Genomic DNA, 15,681 nt, shown 5'->3' on the forward strand with positions numbered 1-15,681 from the left:
CATGGGTTTACATGTGTTCCCCATCCTGAACCCCCCTCCCACCTCCCTCCCCATCCCATCCCTCTGGGTCATCCCATTGCCCCAGCCCTGAGCATTTGTCTCATGCATCGAACATGGAATGGTGTTCTGTTTCACATATGATAATATACATGTTTCAATGCTATTGTCCCAGAACGTCCCATCCTCACCTTCTCCCTCAGAGTTCGTAAGACTGTTCTATTGAGATGGATGAAACTGGAGCCCATTATACAGAGTGAAGTAAGCCAGAAAGAAAACATCTTGAGGTTTTTCTGACCACTTTGTTACTGTGATTCTGGATGCAAATCTGTTTCAGAGCTGACTCAAAATCACAAATTCTTAGGACCAAATAATCAGGATCTGTTCAGAACCAAGATTATTGATAAGTGATTTTCCTTACAGACTTATAGGGTTAGAAAGAAGGTTTGTGTTTAGTCACTAAGTCATGTCCAGCTCTTTGCGACCCCATGAACTATAGCCCACCAGGCTCCTCTGTCTATGGGACTGCCCAGGCAAGAATACTGGAGTGTGTTGCCATTTCCTTCTCCAGGGATCTTCCTGACCCAGGGATCAAACCCACATTTCCTGCATTGGCAGGCAGGTTCTTTATCATTGAGCCATCTGGGAAGACCAGAAAGAAAGAAGGTAGATAATTTTTAAGTGTTTAAAAATTCTCATTCATCTTTCCAAAGAGTGAGAAGCCCCTTGAAGTCCTAGGTTTAAGACCAAAGGGTCCCTCCCAGATGTCTTACTTTATCTCTTGTTCTCTGTGCCCTCAGGCCATGAAAGGAGAAGTTCAAGTTAACCCGGTTTGGCAATTGTCCTCAAGGCAAAAAGCCAGCTTCAGTGCTCAGTAGACCCCTCTTCACTTAGCATTTAGCCTGAGTAGTCATTACTTTCTTATGAGTATTTCACTTAAGAAAATAATCTTTCTATTGTACCTAACGTTTTCAAATTGTTTCATCGGGAGTATTGATGAATTATATTGTTAGAAACAGAATTCATCCCTGGAGATTTACATTCAACGCCACAGAACCTTGCAGTCTGATGGCCAAATCAGAACCTGATCTAACCCAAAAGCATATTAGCTCAGGACCTGCTACTTTGTAATATCTGCTGATACTTTTAGCACTTTCTATGAGCCAAGTATATTGATAAATATTTCACAAGTATTATTTTTTTCATCTTTACAGTGATCCTAAGGGCTAGGTAAAATTATTACCCCATTTTACAGATAGAGAACCTGAAGCACAGAGAAGTAATTACCTTTAGGTAATTACCCATAGTTAAGTGACAGCACTAGTATGTCGCACAAATAAAAACTTCAATGATTACACTCTTAAGATCTATGTAATTTTACTTAATAAATAATGAAGAGGAAGAGAAAAAAAGACAGTAAGAGAGAGGGAGAGAACACACTACTAGGTATGGCAGAGTAATAGGATCCAGACTTTTCAATGTACAATCATTCCTAATTCCCTATGCTCATGTCACGGCTGAGATATTTTCATCTTTTTAAAAGCATATTCTTTAATTTTAAAAGTAGACACAAAATACAGACTGGAAACTAAAACTACATTAAAAAAAAAAAACACCCAAAGGAATGACTGTTATGTAATTAAATTTCAACTCTCAGTGGCCGCCAATCTCAAAATCCAGCCCAATATTAATACCTTTGATCATATTTGAAGACTATTCCTGATGACACAGTAACAGCAAACATTTTTTTGTCACAATTCTAATTTCATCTGCTTCTGTCCAGGTCTAACATCAAAAAAAAAACCCTCGATTTATACTGGTTATCTCTAAACCAGTGATTTCCATAGTTTTTAAAAACTAGAGAAGGACTTCAGAATAGCTCTACTCCCAATTCTTTCATAGATAAGGATGTCCAAAATTCAGTCTCAGAAATGGCAACGCCTGGAGAAAAGCACATCTCCCAGCTTTCCCAAGTTCATCTCACCCTTTCTCCTATCCACTTGCCCACTCACCAGTGAGAAAGACAGCTTATCACAGAGGATGTATTGGATTCTCACCTTTGCTTGCTTTCCCTACCCCTTCCACTCAGCAATATGTGCAGCTCCAACAAGAGATCTGCCTTTGATTGGGCAATTAAACCTCCAGTTAATACCTTCTTTCCTTCCTGACAACACAGCAGGGTAAGTAGGGGAAGTGGTCCCTGATCTGTGCTCAAAAACAGGAGTTCAGGACCCCTTAAGGTGCAAAAAGCTATAGTCAAACCAATTTATGAATCAAATAACCCACAAGTATGCTCTGAGCCTTACTACAGGTGCTATAAATATTGAGGGGATGGAGAGATGTCTAAACACTGTCCCAGTTATCAATAAACTAATGATGGAGATGGGAGAATAATGCATAGATAAACCCAAAAAATTTATATAAAACTTGCACAGAAAAAAGCAGAATACATGATACCTGGCAAATTAAGCATCCTGTAATGGTTCAAAGAAAAGAAACCAAGGGTGTCAGGAAAGAGTTCCTGTAGGGTGGGAGGATAGAGCTAGATGTCAAAAGATCAGTAGGTTTAAAAAAGATGAGAAGGGAGGGGAATGGGAAGGGTAGTTTAGTGGGAAGGCACTGTAGATGCTCCAAATACTGCTCTCGGTTACCAAAGTAAAAATGACTCACGTACATTGTTAATATGCTGTTTAAATATAATGTAATATAACAAAGTACATAGAAGGACACTGGCAAAAATAACATATCATTAAGAACGCTTAAACAACTTATTCAGAATCTAAATCTTGAGATTGACCTCACCTCTCTTTAAAAGGCTAGTAGTGATCATAAAGGGCCCTCCTGGTAGCTTAGTGGTAAAGAATCTGCCTAAAATTCAGGAGACGCCGTTTGATTCCTGGGTGAGGAAGACACCCTGGAGAATGAAATGGCAACCCACTCCAGTATTCTTGCCTAGAAAATCCCATGGAGAGAGGCACCTAGTGGGCTACAGTCCATGGGGTTGCAAAAGAGTCGGACAAGACTTAGTGACTAAGCAATACGACAGCAGTGATCATGAAGACCAGTTTTGCAAAGATTTCAGCCTAAGATAATGGGGGTAAAGACTTAGAATTTTATTTCTCTAAAGCCAGCAGAGATGTTAATCTTCTAGATGTTCAATAGAGAACTTATATCAATGCAAATACTAGGACACCAGAAATTGTAAAAGGAAAGGTTAAAGGTCCTCAAAGCAGTTAAGAACAAGATGGAATAGTAAACCTAATTTGATTATAAAAATTTTCAAGCTCAAAAGAACATCAAAAAATCTAGCCAAATGTTTTAAATTTTGGAAACTCAGCTTTGTTTTTCATGTGCTGGATTCTTAATTATTAAGCAGCTCTGAGGAAAAAATCTGAAGCTGATGTAGTCAGCCCAAGTTAAATGCATCTAACATACTTCCTGGTCAAGCTTATAAGTATTTGATTCTTTAAATCTAACTAATAAACAGCTTGTCCAAAGTTGCCATCTGAAGAAAGGTGTCATAGAAAGCATTAACAAGACAAAATAGGCAAATAAAACCAAACAGTATTACAAATTCCTCAAATGAAATTTATAGTGTGGTGTTTTTTCCTTAAATTAGCACAAACAAGATTTTAGACACAGCAACTAACTCCTGGTTGTCACTGGCCTATTTGTCTTCTCCTATTATATTCTCCTGCATAGTTTCCTTCCCTTGAATATCTAATATGTTCACACTAAAATCATGGACACCAGAGTGAGGCACAATATTCTTGTAGCCAGGGCTTTGTTCCCTGCCACCCTCAGAATTCTCCATTATTCCTACAGCATCTCATCCATGTTCAGGGAAGAGCAGGGATCTCTTGAGTGTCCAAACAAACAGCAGCTGAACCCACCGAAGTTTGAACGTTCACCACTTCTTCTTTCCTTCAGTAATGCTAGGATACAAGAACCTGTGCAGCCACAAATGACAATAAGGAATTCAAGTTAGCTTCCAAACCAGGGAGTGGTAACAAGCAGTGCCACAGCCGAGCCCATTGTTGACACCATCCTGCCAGGAATGGAGATGCTCTTAGATATCAAAGATATCAACTCTCCCAGACCTGGGGAGAGGAGTGAAATATTGAGGCTTGGAAGGAAGTGTGAAAAGCAACTAAATGCTTATCATTTAAGAAAAGTAAGTGTGCTGACTCTGATCCTCTATCAGGCAGTGATCAGAAACCTATTCACTTGTTTCTTCAAAATTGATTTTTTTTTCATCTGTAATAGAATGAAGTGACACTTTCTACTTTGAGACTCTGCTCAAAATGGAAATTTGCAAAGTCACCCATAAGTGAATATGAGAAAAGCAAGTTTTATCTATACCAAGATGGTAATTTTTTACCTATCAGATTAGCAAAATCAAAAAGTGTGATGACAAACTGTATTGGTGAACACGAGGAGAAATCATGTGATACATTTCTGATAAGAACAAAAACTGTACAAATTCCATCAAAGTTGATTTGACATTATTCATAAAAGTTACTAATGTGTATACTTTTGGTTTAGCAATCCCACTTCCAAAAATATATTCTATAGCCATAATTGAGCATGCAGAGTATGTACAGGGTTATCTACTACATCACTGTTTTCAAAAGTTCAGAAACAACCTAATTGTGCATTAATCTGGTTAAATTTAATATATCCATACATTGGAAAATATGGAGCCTTTTTAAAAAATCTAGAATAGCCAACACAATATTCAACAAAGTTGGAAGATTGAAACAATCCAACTCAAGACTTACTCTAAAGCTACAGTAATCAAGACTGTGGTATTGAAGAAAGAATAAATGAATAAATCAGTGAAACAGAACAGATAGCCCAGAAACAGACCCCATAAATGGAAATCAACTGATCTTTTACAAACAAACAAAGGCACACCATGAAACAATTGTCAACAAATGGTTCTGGAACAACAGTTTTCCACAAATGGTGCTGGAACAACTGAACATCCCTATGCAAAAAAATGAATTTAACCATACCCTTCACAGAAGTTAACTCAAAATGAATCACAAACCTAAATTTAAAACACAAAAAATTGACAGATAACATAGGGAAAAAAATCTACATGACCTTGGGCATGGTGGTGATTTTTTAGATACAACACCAAAGCGATGATACATGAAACAAAGAATTGATAAGCAGAACTTCATTAAAATTTAAAACAATGCCAAATGAATTAGAAGACAAGCCACAGACTGGGAGAGAATATTTGCAAGATGTTTAATAAAAGATTTATTCAAAATATACACAGAATTCTTAAAACACCTACACACAAAACTGGAATTAAAAAACAGACCAGAAACCTGGACACCTCACCAAAGATACAGAGATGGCAAAGAAGCATATGAAAAGATGCTCTTTTCATCATATGTCATCAGGAAATTAAAACAATGAGATACCGCCACACCCCTATGAGAATGGCCAAAATCCAGCTAACACACCAAATGTTGGTGAGCATGTGGAGCAACAGGAGTTCGCCTTCACTGCTGGTGGGAATGAAAAATGGTACAGCCACCCTGGAAGACAGTTTGGCAGTTTCTTACAAAACATATTCTTACATATGATCCAAAAATTGTGCTCTTTGGTATTGTCAACTCTCAAAGGAGTTAACAACTTACGTCCACACAAAAACCTGCACGTGAGTGTGTAGAGCAACTTTATTCATAATTGCCAAAACTTGGAAGTAATCAAGATATTCTGCAATAGATGGATGGATAAACTGATACACGCAGACAACAGAATATTATTTGGCACTAAAAAGAAATGAGCTATCAAGCCTTGGAGGAATCCTTTCACATTACTAACTGAAAAAAGGCCAATCTGAAAAGGTTACATACTGTGATACCAACTATAGGACATCCTGATAAAGGCAAAACTAGCAAGACAGTGAAAAGGTCAGTGACTGGTAAGGGTTGAAGGGTGAGAGAGAGCCGAACAGGCAGAGCATGAAATTTTTAGGGCAGTGAAAACACAAGTGTATGATATCATAGTGATGGATACAGGTCATTATACATTTGTCCAAACCCACAGAATGCACAACACCAAGAGTTAACTATAATATAATCCATGTACTCTAGATGACTATGATGTCTCAATGTAGGTTCATCAATCTTAACAGATGTACCCCTCTGGCAGGGAATGTTGGTAATGGGGAGTCTGTGCACTGGGTGGGGGCAGGAATACATGGGAAAGTCTATACCTTCGCTTCAATTTTGCTGTGATCCTAAAACTGCTTATTTTAAAGTATGCTATTAATAAAAAGGGGACTTCCCTGGTGGTCCAGTGGTTAAGACTCCACACTCTCAACACCAGGTGTGTGGGTTCCACCCCTAGTTGGGGAAACTAAGATCTCACACGTCATATGGTGTGGCCAAAAAATAATTTAAATTAAGTAAAAAGAAAAAATATTAAGAAGCCCTATATGCTAATATGGAATGACATACAATATATATTACAGTAAAAAAAAAAAAAAGCAGATTCATATGCATGGTGCATTACCATTTGATTTTTGAAAGAAGGCAAAAAGCATCCATATTCATTTGCTTATATATATATATTTTTTTTTTTTTAATACAGAAGAAACCAATAACTATAGGTCTATTAAAGAAATAACTGAATGGCTGAAGGACAGAGGTTAGACAATTTTCACTAAATGCCCTTTTAGGTTTAAAAAATTTAAACATGAGAATGTACGACCTATTCAGTTATTCTTTTCTAACAAAAGTAACAGAGTAATAAGAATTCTGTGAGGAAAGAATGTCTTATTAACTTCAGTTTTCAATGAGGAATTTTCAAAAAGTGTTGAGAACTGACCCTGACTTGAGTTTTTTGCTTTTGATTGAAACTTGGACACTAAATAATACATTTCACACTTCTCTTTTGATGAGTGAAAAAGAAGTTGGTACACAGTTTTGTGTTCACTCTCTTCCAAGATTGAACTTTCAAGATTTACCCAGTAAACAGAAAACTACTTCCAATTCACAACCTATTTCAAAAAGAAAAGTTGTGGTTCAGAATAAAACAGTTGTATAAGCTTTTTTCCCCCTTTTCAATTTGAGAAGAAAAGATTCCTCTAACATTCGCATTTAGACACTGATCAGGAAAATAAAATAATCACGTTACAGGGATTTCTCCATGGGGGAAAAAAACAGGGCAGGGAGATGAGTGGGTTGGGGAGAGGGCTTTCTAGGCTTCATCCCATAAACACACTGCCAGCAGAAGACAGACAGGTTTAGTGACTCAGGAATGGAACAGATTCTCATTGGCCCACTGAGTCTGAGAGCAGCCAATAGCTGATGCTTTATGAGAGGAAAGAAAACTATGAAAATTAAAAAAAAAAAAAAAGCTTCCCCAAGCCCTGTTATTGAAATCCAGTATTGAAAAACACTGCTTTTAAAAATTACTAAATACAAAAGAAATTACCAAATGTGAACTCTGGTGAGGCTTAAAAAGATAGCTGAAAAAAGAATTTCTTTTCTTTCAAATAGCTTCCCAGTTTCCTATTTCTATCATTTAGGTCCCAGGAGATAGTTACTTGTTTCTTTAATATTGAAACCCAAGTTTGTTTGTTTTTCAATTTAATTTTACTCATTAAGTTTCAAAATCCAAGGGCATAAGAAGGTATACAGTGAAGAGTTTACCTCTGGTATGTCTCCCAGCAACCAACATGATTAGTTTCTAGTGTACCCTTCCATAGGTATTCTATATGCATAGAAGAAAACCTTTTCCCATCCCTCCCTTTCTTTCTGTTTTACACAAATGGTTGTCTGGAACCAACAGTCTTTGAATTGAAATAAAAATCAAAGGATCTTTTAATAACCCTAACTCCTTTTTTTAATAAAGAAATCATTTTTAAAAAAATTCTTTTCAATCCCATATCACTCAAAGTTAAGAGAGAGTTGTTTGGCAAAAAGAAATAGGAAGTCTAGAGAACTAAATTACATGCAATCAAACAGCAAATCCACTCACTTAATTTCTGGTCCAGGATTTTGACCCCTGGAAAAAACAAACAGGTCTTCAAAGTTCCCACCAGAGGTTCTGCTAGCACTCCACAGAGACCTGTTCCAAGATCCAGTGGCTCCTTCAGTTAAATTGAAGATGGAGAGAAGAGGGAAGTAGGAAGCTGAATTCAAATGTTTGGTTCTTGTGGGCTAGCAACAAGGAAGCGAAGGCAGATGAAAGAGAAACCATGATTGCCTTAGATCAGTTAATCAGTAACTCACAAGTGAGAGCACCAAACTAGATCTTTCTGCCTTCCAGTGGCAACAGAATAGCTAACGCATGGGCACCTGAATGGCTGGACAGGTTCTTAAGCCCTTGCTAAATTCTGAAGACGGAGCCACAGAGAAAAGAGGCCGCTAGGAGGGTAAGACACAGAGAAACAGAGGGAAACTCAGAACACACCCCAGGGTCTTTTGCGTTGCCTGAAGTGAGGCTGGGCTGAATTCCAAAGTGAAGTCTGGCATCCAGTCTTCCGAAACCCTCAACCTTTTCTTCTCCCATGGAGCCAGAGAAACAGGGAAAAAAAGAAGGCCCAGGAGAGAAAGGGGTGCATTTAAGGCGAGGTGTGCTAATTAGGTCACTAGACCAGGTATCTGCTGGCAAGTCAAGGTTCAATTCCCAACTGTTTGAGGTGGACATCCCTGAGCCTCAGTTTCTTCCTGGGTAAACCCTCTCAAACACACTGCGAATCTGAAACCAGCTCAGTATAGTCTCAACACCATGGCCAGAGTAGTTTCAGAAACATCAAAACTCCAGCTTCTGGCCAAAGTTTAGAAATTTTCAGCAACTGTCCGAGGTGATTCAGGTCTCCAATTTGAAAACATTACAGAAACATGCCATCTGATCCCATCCAGCAGTAAGTCATTATTTCAAGAAAAATAAGTGAGCAAAGCTTACACAAGATAAAAATCAACATCTAAGTCTTGGGATGCCAGAAAACACACATTAAAATCATGAGGGGTCCTCTTAGACCCAGCATAATTTGACAACAATCTCAAAGTGATAAGTGGGCCACTTTGATGTGGAAAAGCATTTGCACAAGAGAATCTAAACACCACTCACTTCTAAACAAATAGCCAACACAGTTTATAAACAAAGCCTTGAATGTTTTTCTGGAACCAGACCTGGATTTATAACCTCCTAAACTCCATACAGGGAATGCAGCGTCTCCACTCACCAGAAAGCTTATCAGAAAAACTTCTAAATGTCTGTATGTTGGATGGCATGCTAAGTTTGAAATGAAAACTCAGTATTATTCATAAATTTAGCCTTGCTTTTCTAAATGACAACATGACATAACAGAACATGGAGGCAGACAGACCTGGGTTCTAATTCCAAGACTCTTTCATACTCACTTAGATTTGGGGCAAGAAACTAATCTCCAAGTCTGTTTCATTAAGTAGTATGGGATAATAATTCCTGAATCTCTTTATGGATTTTAAAGTTGAACTAAAGTAAATGCACAGGCACATGATGGGACTATATCAATGTTCATTTCCTCCTTTTCTTCCAGAACTCCTTGTTTAAGATATTTACTGGATAATAACCAGAAACACCGTTCACCCTTACATTGTCTTAATCATGGCAGAATTCTTCAGGCCAAAATACATATTAAAAAAGATCTCTTTCTCATTTATGCACATGAACCATACACATTCTCATGACATACACTTGCTTATAACCAAATATTTAAATCAGAAGGTGCCCACTGTCAATTCCACTCAGTGAAATTAGACTAAATCATAAAACACTCTTGGTGTTTGACCACTTTATAACTACAAGTTCATATGGTTACAAACACCAAAGTCTAGAGAAAGGATATCATATCTGCCCTCCTAGATTTCCTAGAAACAGCAGCATCATTAGCAATCAACATTTTCACCCCAGTTTTTTCATTTATTAGCTGTAGGACTTTAAGAAATCCTCTGGCAACCTTGGGCTCTGGCTTCCTGAGTCATACAATAAACACAGTAGACATATTTTTCTGCTCTGTAACATGACAGATCACGAGGCACAAGCATTTGGTTTAATGCATCGAAAATGCAGAACTTGATGAGACTTTAACTTTGCTGCAAAAGTTTTCTTAGCTGTCCCTTCTGTGTCCATCCTGCCCTCTTTTACTTTGAAGCATAGAAGACAGAGACCCTGAGGATAATAACACAAAGCTGTGTAAACTTCTTCACGGCTTCTTAAAATGCACTTCTAATTCAGCACACCCTTCCACAGCAGTCATGGATTTCTCCTTAAACAAAAATGGTCACGGGTATCAAAGAGATGTGAGTGAGTGTCCACTGAACTGTGTCTAAATGATTTTCCTTGTGAGCAAAGCCAGCCTGGAATAAGCCCCTACTAGTGAGGAGAGAGAACATGCTTCCCAGGCCGAGGAGGCATTGTTCAAAGAAATGAGTTCTGCACCACTTGGGCCACAGTTCACAGCCGAGTCTGATTTTCTGAAACAAAGAGCAATAACCAAATGGCGATGCTCTTCAGCAAGCTTCTCTGAGCTGATAAGGTTCAGTAGACTCACGAGGATGAAGAAAAGGAGGCTACAGTCTCCCTCATCTTCTGTGTCCCAAGAGTGACCAGAGGAAACGTTTGTCAACCTTGGTTATTATTATGCCAGGGTTTGTCATGACTCTAATGGAATTCAGTGGAGTCTAAATGCATGAAAAATGCCTAGAAATTATTCCCGTTCAAAAGTTAAAGTGTTCACACGCCCTACTGTATTCCTTTTAACCTTCTACCATAATTTTATATCTTTTTTTTCTCAGACAAATAATCGTCATGATCCTTCAAGCATGCAGACCAGAACTATTGCAGGAGGTTTATTATGTCATGAAACACAGAGCCAGAACAAAGGACTACTGAATCACTCACCTTATCTTCATCTAAGAAACCTGAGAATTACAGCATTTCTCTGTTTCTCCCAAACTCAGAGCTGTACCTGCCAAGACTACAGGTTTTAGACTTGGTTGAGACTGTATTACAAAAATGTAAAAAGATAGATGCACATAATGTTTCTTACCGTATATATGACTCAACTAAAATGCTCAAAAACAAGGTTCAGGATTTTTTAAATCAAAGTTTAAGCCTTTGTTTCTGAATCTAGATGTCTGATTGCTTGGCATTTATTTAAGCGCTCTCCTTAAGAGTGCCACAGATGGCATCTTTGTCCTGAAAACCTGAAACAGGATTAAAATTATTTCAGAAGTCACAATTCTTAGTTGAGAACAGAAATCTAGGTTTACTTATCTATATCTTATATATCACTTTGTTGTATATCTTATATATAACTGGTTTTCAATAAATACTGTTGACTAAATGAGTAAATTAAATAGGAAGTATTTAAGAGTTTTCCCAGTATATTATAGCACCCTAATATAAACCACTTTTATCATATTATATTTCTGTAACTGTCTTTATAATTATTCAGAAGACTGATTCTAAAAATAAGTTTAATTGATGATGTGGGGAAATGTATCAAACAGAAGCAATGACTGTAACAGCTTTTATGAATAATCTGGTGCAGCTATAAATCCTGGCTCTGCCCATCAACCTTCCCTCCCTTTGTCTCATCCCATCGCCTCTCCCCAGCCTTCCTCCAAGCACTCCCAGTCTCATTATCCCATGATCTGCTAAACTGCAGTTTACCTCCTGGAACCAGCAGAAACACATGTCACTGAGAATTAGGGAATTGGAGGCAGTTACAAGCCACCAAATAGGGTCACCAAGTATCTGAACCTGAAAATTAAGAGTTTTTATATTTTTAATGATAAAAAAAAAACTTAATTGGACACTTCTAAACGTTTGAGCCAGATGGATTGCATAATGTCTCGGCATTCATAATGAATGGGATGGGAAAGAGAACTTTAACAGCATGTTATTTGTTAATCATCTGAAAAGTCATATTACCGTTGACTTCATTTGCTGATGGTGGAAGGATATTGTCTGAATACTACCACTAATAAACATTTGCTATTCTTGAAGGCAAATTACTTAAAAATAGGATATAGCAAGACAGTGCTCACGTATTACTGCACTTATGGTATTTTTTATGCCGTACGTTATCCCAGAAAGAGTAATTCCATTTTCATACTTTTATCAGCAGTTAATTCTAACCAATGTTTATTTAATAGCAACTAAGTATACCAATCACGCTGCCAAATACTGATGTAACTTAAGAAGAAGTGTATTACAAGAAGCTACAGCTCCTTCTACATAACCCTTAATATGTGTACCCTTGCCAAATGCTAACCTATGCGTAAACAACTGAAACCCTTAAAGGACAATGGAGTTGTCAAGACTCAATATTAAGAAAAGGTGCCTCTCTCAATAGAAAGCTTGAGGGATCTGACTGGTTCGTGTCAAAGTTTCTTGAAACATTCCCTGCAGATGATTAACCCCAGAAGTGATCAAAACGCCTGAGCAAATGGAAAAACAATCACTTCTTCTGGGAAAGCCTTTGTTTCTTTTCATTGGCATTTTACGTTGGTCCATTTCGGATCGCCTTTAGTTCTCATAAACAAGCCAAAAGGAGGACACAGGTGCTGCTAGTTTGTACACGCCCGCCTCTCCACCTGCGGAAAAGCGGCACAGGTCTGTCCCCTTAACGCTCAAGAACACCTGACCGATTTTTTTTAACCGCTTAACTAGTAAGAATATTTTATTCAGGTCCACTTTCATGGGCTAAAAGAAGGGGGGGGGGGACTGAAACACCGTCCCAATAAGCAATTTCTCATCTCTTCTTCTGTCTATGATCAAAGCGGTATTGCCCTAGGACGTGGGAGGGCTCTTTTAAATTTTACCTGGTTATTGTTTTAATGCTGAACTTTTAACGTCAAAATGAGATCATAAACTTATTCCGAGTTACAAATAACAAAGATAAAGTCTGCGGGAGCGGGAGAGAGCTCCGCAGACGCTCAACAGGGAACAGGGCTTGGGGCATGCCGGGTGGCTTTGCGGACTCGCGGCGCCGTCGCCATGGGAACCCCGCGCAAGCGTAGAGCGCGCGGCTGTGTGTCCGAGACTAGCCTCCACCGCCCTGCCTTGCGCCGCTCGGGTGCCCCGGGTTTATTCCAGGAAAGAGCAATGGAGTAAATCCTCCCCGCGCTGAGAGCACCCGGTCTTCTCTGAAAGGGTCCTGAGTGGGGTCACTGGGCGCAGGAAGAGCTCGTGAGACTCCAAATGTAATGGACACCGCACTCCCCTTGCTGGGAAAAGCGGACCTGCTCTTTGCGGCGTCTGCGGTTCAGACAGGGGTCCCGCCTAGAGGTGAAGCTCCATGCAGTGAGCGGTGCTTTACACCTCACCGTGCATAAACCCCCACTCACCACAAGAGACCTGAGAGTTAAATCCTGGCGCGGGCTCACACACCCATCCTTCTAAATGACCGGACCCCAAGACCAGTTGTGGTCCAGTTCTCCGCCAGCGGGTTTGAGGGATCCCCACTCGCACCACACCTCACACTGTGCTAAAGAGCGTGCCCCAGCCGGAACTGCAGAGAGGGGAGCTCGAGCCACCCGCTCACTTGCACCCCTGGACTGCAGTACCAGTCCCTTCTTCTTTGTCGTCCCCCGCCCCCCACCCCGACTCCCCCCAAAGCACTGACCTGCTCAACTTTGAGTGCTCCAGAGGCGGATTCCTCTGAGTCGTCCGAAGTGCTGGCTTGAGGAGTTATTGGTCCCTGTAACTCCAACTCCAAAACCCTGTGGAGGAGCAGAAAAGCCCCCCAGAAGGACACTTCTGCACACCAGCCTGTAGAACCCCAGAGACGGGCAGGACAGAATGGGTCGCCGCCGCCACAACCTGCTTTCTCATTCAAATCCTCATACTCACTCCGGAGCCCCCTCCCTGCCAGTCCCGCAGCTCCCGCGGAAATCAGGAACTGGAGCCGCGGAGAGCGGACTGGAGCTGGCGCCGCCGCCAAGGGACCCAGGGACTGGGTGCGAGGGCCCGAGCGCTGGGCCCGGACCCCAGGGCTTACACCTCCTTGAGGAGTTCCCCGGCAGGCAAGGGCCAGGAGCGCTGGAAATGAACTCTTTTTGTTTTCTTTTCTCCCTCAAGTTTCAAAGGGTCCCAAACCTAGGGAAACCCTCTCGATACTCAGTTCGGGGCTGAGATGCTCAAGAGCGTCCGCAGTAGGACAGTAAAGGAGTCTGGCGAAATGAAGCTGGGAAGAAGGGCGCAGGGACTATGGGCAGTTTGCACCGAAGTAAAAAGTGCCAGAAGTACATCTTAAGGAAAATTCCCACCTGCTCATCTTATCTCCCCTCTTGTTTTTCGTTTTGTTTTTTACCATTCTAAGAAAATAGCATCTCTTATGCTGTTACAACCAAGGAAACCTGCTTTGAGTAAAGGGGAGCTAAAACTGAGCAACAGAGGGTAGTTAAGCCCACTTTTATTTCCCCGCCCCCTCTCCCAGGTGCTTCTCCTAAGCGTTAACATGCCAGTTATACAATCAGATCAATTTAGTGGCCGGGGGACTCCAGCGGCCCACGTGCGAAGAATGAGCGCACGGGCCTGCGGAGGGAAGCAGTAGGCACTCAAATGGTGCTGAAACGATGCAATCTACTGAGCATCCCGACGTGGCGAGTGACTAGGTCGCTGCGGCTGCTGGAGCGGGCACCCAGGCAGTCGCTTTGTGATCCGGCGTCGGCATTCCGGGATTTGCATTTATCAGCCTTCATTCAACCTGCCCTATTGTTAGTTCAAAGCCTGGCTGGGAGGGACTGGGAGACGCGGCTCCTCACTCACCTTCAGTTTAAAATTCTCCACCAATAAGAAGGTCCTAGGAAAGCTGGCAGCTGGGGGTTGGCAGGGATTTTCTGGGCTTAGTGACAACATAAACTAAAGTCATTTTCTTTGTCAAGCGTGAATTTGCTCAGGAAGTTACAAATGAGCGCCAGAGCTCGGAGAACTGGGGGCTTGGCTGCCGGTCAGCTTTGACGGACAGTTAGTGTGGGGGGTTGGTAGCACCGTGACCTCCCAGCGCAAGATCTAGGGTTTCACCTTTTCATCCCACTTAGCCGATACCATAGAAACAACCCATTTGTATTATTCAATTCTACAGAGGCAATTACAATGTCACAGCAAAGCACCATGGGCAAGAAGAAACTTTATCCCCGAAGGCGATCCTGGACTCTCAGAAAAAAGGAAAAAGCCACCTGAATAGTTACTTGGATTTCTTCCTGCCAAGAGTACCAGGAAGAAATCAGTTTGGGAAAAGATGTAGAAGGTCCTTTGGCTCCATAGAAAGACACTGTCCCAAATTTTCAGGCCCAGCTGCAAATTGCCAGCTTAAAATAAATTACACAGATACTCCTTCCAGCCCTAGGTCGCTTTTTGGAGGGTTGTTTGACTATTAATCTCCCTGGTGATTAGGAAGCACCCTCCCCCAAGAAAAAGAAAGGGGGAGAAAGATACCCAAGACAACTCCTCACACAACCACAGAAGTTATCCATGCCCCCCTCAACCTCCTGTGTTTGCATCTGCTGTTTTTCAGATAGGAAAAAGACAAATAGTGAAATAAACGCATAAAAATGTTCATAACAAGGGCACTCGTTTGCTATGCATCCTTTATTTTGATAGTTTTAATCAATTACCATAATTTTGAGAACATTACATTTTTTTAAATTATACAATATT

At 40.6% G+C, this 15,681-nt stretch overlaps 1 protein-coding gene across 1 annotated transcript in view; it reads right to left on the reverse strand.

Moving 5' to 3' along the window:
* PLCH1 (phospholipase C eta 1) overlaps window positions 1-13,018 on the reverse strand; it is a 247,135-nt gene extending 234,117 nt beyond the window's left edge. Inside the window, exons 1-2 of the mRNA XM_081570572.1 lie at window positions 12,843-13,018; window positions 11,063-11,219 (exon numbers count right to left, since the gene is read on the reverse strand). The gene's annotated coding sequence lies outside the window, so the exon portion shown is untranslated. The remainder of the gene's footprint in view (window positions 1-11,062; window positions 11,220-12,842) is intronic.
* Window positions 13,019-15,681: the final 2,663 nt, after the last annotated feature.

The sequence above is a fragment of the Giraffa tippelskirchi genome, chromosome 2 (assembly GCF_054371585.1).
Source record: "Giraffa tippelskirchi isolate mGirTip1 chromosome 2, T2T-mGirTip1v1.2.pri, whole genome shotgun sequence".
NCBI classification, from domain to species: Eukaryota; Metazoa; Chordata; class Mammalia; order Artiodactyla; family Giraffidae; genus Giraffa; species Giraffa tippelskirchi.